The sequence below is a fragment of the Camellia sinensis genome, chromosome 13, assembly GCF_055761805.1.
Source record: "Camellia sinensis isolate YWXY chromosome 13, ASM5576180v1, whole genome shotgun sequence".
In the NCBI taxonomy this organism is placed as follows: Eukaryota; Viridiplantae; Streptophyta; class Magnoliopsida; order Ericales; family Theaceae; genus Camellia; species Camellia sinensis.
The window spans coordinates 104,247,931-104,257,843 of NC_138973.1; the positions used below are offsets into that span (position 1 = coordinate 104,247,931).

A 9,913-nucleotide genomic window follows, 5' to 3' on the forward strand; every position below is an offset into this window, starting at 1 on the left:
ACCACCGATCACAGAACAAGAAGCAATGTGCGTGGACTTGGGACCAAGCTGGATGGATGCGATTGTTGTATTCCTAAAAGAGGGAAAGCTGCCAGAAGACTATAAAGAAGCACACAAGGTCAGATTGAAGTCGGCAAGATTCAATTTGACAGCGGACGGACATCTCTACAGAAAGTCCTTCACTGGACCCCTTCTAAGGTGCATACACCCTTTGCAGGTTGAAGATTTTCTATATGAAATTCATGAAGGGATTTGTGGAAGCCACGCTGGGGCAGATCATTAGCTCACAGGGCCATTACCCAAGGGTATTGGTGGCCCTACATGCAAAAAAATACAGAAGCCTACGTGAAGAAGTGTGAACAATGCCAAAGGTTCGCACCTTTGATACACCAGCCAGCTGCTGACCTGAACCCTGTATTCAGTCTATGGCCATTTGCCCAATGGGGCATGGATCTCATTGGGCAGTTGCCCCAAGCAACTGGGCAAAGGAAGTACTTGCTGGTAGTAACAGATTACTTCACGAAGTGGATAGAAGTAGAACCTCTTGCCAAAATCTGAGATGTGTACGTTAAGAACTTCATATGGAGAAACATCATCACCAGATTTGCATTCCAAGAGCAATAGTTGCCGACAACGGAACGCAGTTTGACAGCAAACTCATCAAGAACTTCTATGCGAAATTCAAGATAAAGAATTACTTTTCAACACCAAGTTTTCCCCAAAGTAATGGGCAAGCAGAAGCTTCCAACGAAGTAATTTTGGATGGGATAAAGAAGAGGCTGCAGGCAGCAAAAGAAAAGTGGGTAGACGAGTTGCCCAATGTACTCTGGGCATATCGGACTACACCGAGAAGATCAACAGGGGAAACCCCCTTTGCCATGGCCTACGGCACAGAAGCAGTCATCCCAGTGGAGATCGGCATCCCAGGGATCAGAACCTAGGGAGTAGAGAATGGGACTAATGACATACTTCTAGCCCGAGATCTGGATCTCTTAGAAGAAAGAAGGGAGAAAGCTGCAATTCAGCTCGCAGTGTACCAGCAGCAGCTTGCTAGAGCTTACAATAAGAAGGTTAATCCAAGGGATTTTTAGGTCGGCGACCTAGTCCTAAGAAAAGTTGTTGGCAACAAGAAGGATCCCAGAGAGGGCAAGCTTGGCCTAAACTGGGAAGGACCCTACAGAATTACTTCGGTATTAGGCAATGGAGCATATCGGCTTGAAGATAATGAGGGCAAAGCATTGCCAAGACCCTGAAACACACGTAATTTGAAATTTTTCTATCATTAGATGTTCCTTGTTATTTTTTTCTTTTTGCCGACGTCATCAATAAAATCTTAGCAGAATTTTCCAAGACTTGTGAGTTGATAAAAGATGCATAATGTTGTTTTTGAATAATGAGAACCCAAGTGGAACTTAAGTTCACATTGGGGGCAGAGAAAAGATAAAATACTTAACGCTTATTGAAATTTGTAGCAATTTACAAGTTGAAGTTAAGACAAGATTATTGTTTATCTTCACTTGTTGAAATTTGTAGCAATTTACAAGTTGAAGTTAAGCTGAGATTATTGTTTATCTTCACTTGTTGAAATTTGTAACAGTTTACAAGTTCAAGTTAAACCGAAGTAATGCTTAACGCTTGTTAAAATTTGTAGCAATTTACAAGTTGAAGTTAAGCCGAGATTATTGTTTATCTTTACTTGTTGAAATTTGTAGCAATTTACAAGTTGAAGTTAAGCCGAGATTATTGTTTATCTTCACTTGTTGAAATTTGTAGCAATTTACAAGTCGAAGTTAAACCGAAGTAATGCTTAATGCTTGTTAAAATTTGTAGCAATTTACAAGTTGAAGTTAAGCCAAGATTATTGTTTATCTTCACTTGTTGAAATTGATGGACAATTTACAAGTTGAAGTTAAGCCGAAATCATTACCTAACACTTGTTGAAATTTGTGGACAATTTACAAGTTAAGTTAAACCAGTATGATGTTCAATATCTGTTAAAAGTTTACAAGAAATTTGTCTATCCGAGGTGTGTCACCCCGAGAAGATTGCACAAAGAAAGAAGAGTACATAAGACATGCAAAATATTCTAAGTATATAATCATGCAAGAGCAGTTAGAAGAAGACAAAGATACAAGCATTCACTGAAGGACAGTTGTGTTAAGCATTCAGTTGAAACAGGGGCACATCGGCCATATGAAAAAGCTTACATTGTCTAAGGAAACAAAACAGTACAAAAGACAAGACAGGAAAAACATGAAAATTAAGCTTCATCAGCATCAACAGCAACTTGGGTTTGGACCTCGGAAGGTTCTAAAAGAGCTACCTTGGCCGCCTTCTCCTCCGCGATCTCGACATCAATCTGGGCAAGGGTTTCATCAATGTTTTTGTCAGCTACAGGAACGTCAGAGGATGCCTGCTTCGGGGTAGTTTCCTTGACAACTCCATCGCCCTCTTCATCTTGAGTCAAGTCCAGGACTTGCTCATTTTGAAGAAGGGACTTGGCCCCATCGACATCTTTGGGTTTTCTCACTAAAGCCTCATCCTCTTCCTTGTCACCATCCTCAGGCTCACATTTGCCGACGTCTTGACTTGGAGGTTGAGCTGGAGGGAATGGAAGAGGGATGGCATCGGCTTTCCTCAATGGTGAGTCCTCAGGAACGTTGAGTTTCTTCAGAAGGGACATCCAACCAAGGGTGAAACCCTTGTTGCATGCCTGCTTCACTTGAAGTTCATAGGCCTCAGTAACATCGGCCATACCTTGAGTATACGCCTTTTCATCAGCTTCTTTGATTTCGGCGTCCTTGGTGGCCAGGGCCTTCTGAAGCTCCTTTTCGGCCTGGGCCATTTTTTCCTCAGCTTCTCTCTTCTGAGACTCAGCCACTTTCCTGATGGCTTCAGCAGCCTCAGCCTTCTCTTTGGCATTGGTTTGAGCTTTTATTGCGGCCTCGGCTTGGTCCTCCAGTTTTTTCATCTTTGATTGAAGACCTTTGTTGGTCTTTTGGAGGGAAGAGAACTCCCTCTTCATCTCGACAAGCCTCTCCCGATTCTCAAAAGACTGCATTGAGAAAGAGTGGGTATGCTGGATGGCCTGAAAGAAAACAGAGGTATTAGAGAATGTTCAAAGTACAAAATAAAGAGAAAGAAAGAAGAAAATTACCAAAAAGAAGACATTTACCTGAACGGAGTGCTGAAGCATTAGAGCATAGTTCTCGTACTCACTGTACAGGGCGTTTCGCTCCAGATCGCCTGGAAGAAGCAGAGCGGTACTGAGTGCGACGCCGATGTTGATATCATCGACACTATCACTTGCCATGACAAGCTTGTCTTCCAAAGTAATTGTAGGGGCCCAGGGGGCATCAGGTTTTTTTGATCCCGAGGTTGTGGCAGAGGAAGACCTCGGCTTTTTTGGGTTTTGGGATTCTGGTGGTTGAGACTCAGAGCGCCTCTTCCCAGCAGAAGGCTGAGATTTATCACTCTCAGCCAACTTTGAAATAGGCAGAGTGTCTTCAGATTCAACCTGAGCTATCTTAGCCTTTGGTTGAGCCTTCTTTATTCTTTTCGGCTTCGGTGGAGGTTGGTTTTGTGTTGGCTGCTCATCAACAGATGATGGAATACTGGCCAGAAGATCTTTTGCAACAGGTTTAGGGCAACCCATCTTGGCAGTAAGGACAAGTCGTCGCCGGCGTTTTCGTCCTGATATTGGGACCAGGTATAGAGCCGAAGTTGTTGGCTGATCAGCTGGATCAGATGTTGATCCTTGATCTGTTCGTTATGTGGATGCAGTCAACGGCGTTGTAGCAGAGGGTGGAGAAAGGCTTTGTTTCTTCCTTTTGGGAACGTCGGGCAAAGTTGACTTATATGATGGAATAAAATTGAGAAGCACAGGCGCTTTCCTTTTATGGACTGGTAAGTCCAGAAGTTTCTTCAAATCCTTGCTAGGAACAAAGGAGTGGCGAAAATTTTTCGGTGGCTGACGAACAACTGCAAGAAGAACAGACGTCAGAAATCGACAAAGTATTTAAGACTTTGAAAGAAAACAGGCAAAGCTGAATACTGGGCTCTTACCCTTGCCCTCTAAAACTGATCGATGAAGAGGGTAAAGATGGATGTCCTCGTCTGGAGCAAACTCCCAATTTCCCGAGGTAATGAGATAGTCATCTCCAGCCCCCTTGTTGGAGTCTGGGAGGTCGGCTACCATTTTGAATTCTGTAGACCTCGGCTTAAGGTAATAAATGTAGCATTTTTCTTTCGAATTAAGGGCACACATGGTATAACAATACTAGATATCGGCTAGGGTGATCCTAGCATTTTCCTGTTTAGCTAAGGCTATGATGCCATTGATCACTCGGTAGGAATTGATTGCCAGTTGCATGGGGTTCAACTTATAATAGTGAAGAATTTCACAAAAAAGGATGTTGAGTGGGAGCCGGAGTCCGCACTCAGTGAAAGCTACAATGGGAAAAGGCGTCGAATCATCTGTGGGCATGATGGAGTCGTTATCTCCAGCCAGCCTCAGATGGACATTGGCAGGGATAGAGAATTCTTGCCTCAAATACTCAAGTTTGGTCGGAGTATCTACCCTATGTCTCCATATACCCATGATATCGGCCTGAATTAGAAGGGTTGGATTTTAGAGAAAAAATGTCACGAGAGGGTTAATAAAACCTCAGCAAAAATTTAGGTAAAGTACTAGTTTCAGTTTCTCCTAAATCATGGGTTCTACACAACAAATCCCAAACTTAGATCTATGAAAGCAAGGGTCAAAGGCCCGGATCTAGAAGACAGAAAAGCAAAGATGTGCTTTAGAATCAAGAACATTGATGGGCTATCAAGAGCATAAAGAATACGAGAAATAAATGGTCAAGAATAATAACAAGAGTGCAAGAAAGTGGTGAACAGTATGTATTCAAGATATGGGCAAAATCAAAACCATTTGAATATATATGATCAGATATGTGATTCGCAAGATTTGAAACAATAATGGCAACAAGAAATGAAGAATATCAACAGAATTGAAAACAAAAGGAACACTGGCTTACTAGAAAAAGTGAAGCCGATATGAAGATTACCGAAGTCAGACGACAGTAACGGATGCAACGAGAACGACAAAAGCTTCACAGGAAGGGAGAACGGAAGGCAGTTGCAGAGCTTGAAGACTGAAACAATGGCGTATCCAAGAGCTAGAAGAGAAAAAACGAAGAGAAATCGAATGCAAAAGTGGAAAAATGAAGAAAGGGGGAAAGGTTTTGTCAAAAATGAAAACGGCGGCAAAAAATAATCAATACGCCTAGAAGAACGTATGCGTCAGACGACGCACATGAGAGAGAGATAGCTTGCAAGCGCGTCATCAACACGGTCCAATAAGGTGGAGATGCATGAATGAAACGGTTGAGCAAATGATACGTGACAGCTCACACACGTAAAAAAATTCACTGGAATTCTTGTTTGCTGAAGAAAACATGTCGGCCATAAAATGATCTCGGCTGAGGAGTTCTTGAGCCGATATATAGGAGGAAGTACCGATATAGGTTCCATCACCTCAGAATGCTGAGGTAATAGAACCTAGGGGGCAGTTGTGGGGATATATTTCTGAATACCAACACGTGGCAAGGTGACGCCGATGTGTCAGCCAAGGTGCCACGTGTCCTGGTCATTATGCCGAGGTTATCTCGGCGTTGCCGAGGTTATCTCCGAAGATATCGGAATCCGAGATAAACGAATAAGGGACAAAAGTCCTAGAATAAAGAGGAGATTTAGCCAAGATAAGGATAAAGCTCTTGGAGAGTTTATCTTTATCTCTTGAAGTGTCCAAGGTAAGTACTGAATTGGAGTCCACAGGAGTCGGGCTTCTAGTGGGACTAGGATTAAGGTAACTATAAAAGAGAGGCACCCCCGTGGGTCTAAGGTACGCAATTTATGCTTTGAGCAGTGAGTTTAACACTTGATTATCTTTGAGAGATATACTGACTTGATCGTCAGAGTGCTCCCGGATGGAAGAGCCACCGCCGAACCCTTTTCTTTCTGTTACAGGTTAATTGAAATCATCTATTCTGCTGGTGCTCTTTAGCTGATTACTAAACGAACAGTGTGATCAAGAAAATTATTCACACACCGCCAATATATGACCTTATCACCGATACTAATACGTGTCCCACACCATTATTTAAAACAATTCTCTATACGTTGAAAAAGAGGCTGGACTTTTTTATTTCTTAACATTGGTATCATTCTTGGGAACATCATAATTCATTATTCCTTGAAGTTGATTCCATTTTACACTTTATACATACATTATTGAACACAGCATTCATCGTATTAGAATTTGCATCTTCAACAATTTTTATGTGCCCCACAAAACAACAAAATAAAAAATAAAAAAAATTGATTTTTCCAGTGTTTTTTAAGCAATATCATTTTTGTTTTATTGGAAAACGGAGTTTCTGAAAAAAAGCCGGTAAAGCTGATAATTTGCAAAGTGTTTTTGTAAATGATGAAAATAAAATGTTAACGGTGACCTCCCGACATCATTCACAATAACGACGTCATTATACTTCTAAATTTGCGGAGTTTTTTGCAAAATGCTAAGAATGATAATATAAACTATTGAGTATGTCAAGAACACTAGGAATAATAATTTATTGGTGGAGTTTTGTTAATAAGGCCATGAAAAAATGCCAGAAAAGTATTTTTCGCTGTAGTTCCCTCATAATCTGTACAGAAACCTTACCCTGAGTCTAAACTGGACTATATTCTTGTCACAGGGACTAGTTGTGCTGTGGTTCACAGCCATATTTAAACATGCGAGGCCACCCCATTGTGACCACCCGAATGCAGATCATTGTGCATCACCAAAGCCTTCGCAACTTGCCCTGCTCTTCTCATCATTTGTCCTCATGGCCATTGGAGCCGGTGGCATTAGGCCTTGTTCTTTGGCCTTTGGCGCCGATCAATTTAACAAGCCAGACAATCCCAAAAACACAAGGGTCTTGCAGACCTTCTTCAATTGGTACTATGTTTCCTTGGGGATTTCTATCATGATTTCAGCGACGGTTATAATTTATATTCAAACTGCAAAAGATTGGACAGTCGGATTTGGAGTCCCCGTGGTGCTTATGTTTTTCTCTACTGTCATGTTTTTCTTGGGATCGCCACTTTACATTAAGGTAAAGGCGAACAAGAGCTTGCTCACTGGTTTTGCTCAAGTCATGGCCGTGTCTTGGAAGAACAAACACCTTGATTTCCCACCAAAGGATTCGGAGGGGCAGTATCATCACAAGAAGGGCTCAAAGCTTCTTGCACCAGCAGAAAAACTAAGGTACATGCAAAATGTGAAATCATTTGTTTATATTAACATTTCAACTCATAATAATTCTATACTAGAATTTGGCACCATTTTGATGGTCCTTTTAATTGTTATAACCTATGTATATCGATATAACCGCCACTGATCTTTCTCTATCCCAATCCCAATCTCAATATTTTTTATTAAATATTTATTATTAAAAAAAAAAGTCCACCACACTGGAATGTCGTATCATGTCAAAACCTAGTCTTTTTGCTGACAAACCCGATTGCCTGCATACGACTCGGGAACTCAAATGAAGTGTCAAAACCCCATATTCTATATTAAATTCTATGCAAAATCTGGTATTTTGTTTGTTTGTTTTCTATATATTAAACTGGCTTATTTATGCTAGTTTGTGCATTCCTAAGAGGTTCCATAAACTTTGTTTCCCTTTAAGTCATTTTTTTTTTATTTTTTTTACCGAATAAGGAAATGGATCTATCTACCCAATTCCAAAGGCTTGTTGGGTTGAGTCAAGTTTTGAGTTAATGAACCGGACAACAATTTTTTTTTTTTGCAGAAGACAAGGGAAGCTCATTACCAAGCTTAATCAGAAAATAAAACTTACATACATGACAGGGAAGACAAAAATAAGGATTACGTAGTTCAGTATAGGCACATATAGTATATGCAAAAACCAAATAATCATTGCTAGAACTCATCATACTTGGTTATGATAATTAGTTGACCGGAAATGCAATATTTTTTTTTCTTCTTCTCAGGTTTTTGAATAAAGCTTGCATCATAAAAAACCCAGAGAAAGACTTAAACCCGATGGCACAGCCTTAGATCCATGGACTCTATGCACAGTTCAACAAGTGGAAGAGCTAAAAGCACTGATCAAAGTCCTCCCCATATGGTCTGCTGGGATCATAATCGCGGTGACAATCAGCCAACAAGCATTCCCAGTTCTCCAAGCCTATACAATGGACAGACACTTCAACAAAAATTCCAAAATGCCACCGGGCTCCTATGGCGTCTTCTCAATCCTCACTTTAACCATTTGGGTAGCAATCTATGACCGACTAATCGTGCCTTGGCTATCAAAGTACACCAAACGCCCACGCGGGCTTAGCCTAAAACAACGCATGGGGATCGGGCTTTTTCTCTCCTGCATCGCCACTGCAGTGGCAGCACTGATAGAGAGGACTTGACGTGCCAGAGCAATCAATGAAGGGCTGGCAGACCAGCCAGATGCAGGGGTGAACATGTCAGCAATGTGGTTAGTGCCACAACACTGCTTGGTTGGGATATCTGAAGCTTTCAATGCAATTGGGCAGATACAGTTTTACTATTCTTAGTTTCCCAAGAGCATGTCAAGCATTGGAATAGCTCTTTTCACACTTGGAATGGGGGTTGGGAACTTGTTGGGAAGTCTCATTGTGAGCATTTTGGCTCATGCGACCAAAAGGGGTGGCAATGTGAGTTGGGTATCAAATAACCTCAACAGGGGTCACTATGGCTACTACTATTGGATCCTAACTTGTTTGAGTGTGGCTAATTTCTTCTACTTTCTTCTTTGTGGTTGGGCTTATGGCTCTGAGGAACAAAATGTTTGGGATGATGATTGGGAAGACAAGAAAGATGAAGACATGGTCATGTCAAAGGATTCCCCCATAGTATTGTCAGTATGATTTATGTTACTTGCAGTAGTTAAAATTCAGCCTATCAATCTTGAGATTTGCGGGTTTGAATCTGGACGCAACCACTTTATGAAAATAATGCCAAGAGCATATGAGAAGTGAGTAAAATGTTAAATACTTCTAGCATTGTTGATTATTTGTATCCAATCAACCCATCCATACCTCATCCAATAGGACTAAGTGTAATTTTTTGTCATTGCTTAAGTAGTTTTTTATGGGGGATTTGGTGATAGCCCCCTCACTATCTAATTTGTCTTTCAAAAGGACAAGAATTATATAAGTACTTTCAAAACTCCCTAATATTTTAAAACTTGTTTCTTTTACTATATTAGCCTCATATCTATCAGCTCTCCTATTAAGCCATCTTCACTGTGTATTTCAGAGTAAAATTTTACTCTGTATGAAAGTAAAATTTTACTCTGTATAGTAAAATTTTATACTCTGAAACTAAAAGTAAAATTTTACTCTGTATAAAAGTAAAATTTTACTCTAAAAAACAAGTAAACTGTGAGACTCTGAAGCTAAAAGTAAAATTTTACTCTATATAAAATTTTACTCTGTATAAAAGTAAAATTTTACTATGAATGAGAGTAAAATTTTACACTCTGAAACTAAAAGTAAAATTTTACGCTGTATAAAAGTAAAATTTTACTCTGAAAAATAAGTAAATTGTAAGACTCTGAAGCTAAAAGTAAAATTTTACTCTGATTCTGTCAAATGAAAAAAACAGAGCAATAGAACCAGTGTAAAATTTTACTCTGGTTCTATCAAATGAAATTTGATGTTTACTCTGAAAAATCGATGGAACTTTGAGCTTTGAGCTTTGAATCAGGCCTATAATCCTTGAATCAATCGATGTTTACTTTGAAAAATATTGAATCATGCCTATAATCCTTGAATCAGGCCTATAATCTGAAAATTTTAG

At 40.2% G+C, this 9,913-nt stretch overlaps 1 pseudogene; it reads left to right on the forward strand.

Moving 5' to 3' along the window:
- Positions 1 to 8,979, forward strand: part of LOC145805600 (protein NRT1/ PTR FAMILY 1.1-like) — a 49,553-nt pseudogene extending 40,574 nt beyond the window's left edge.
- The last annotated feature ends 934 nt before the right edge of the window (positions 8,980 to 9,913 follow it).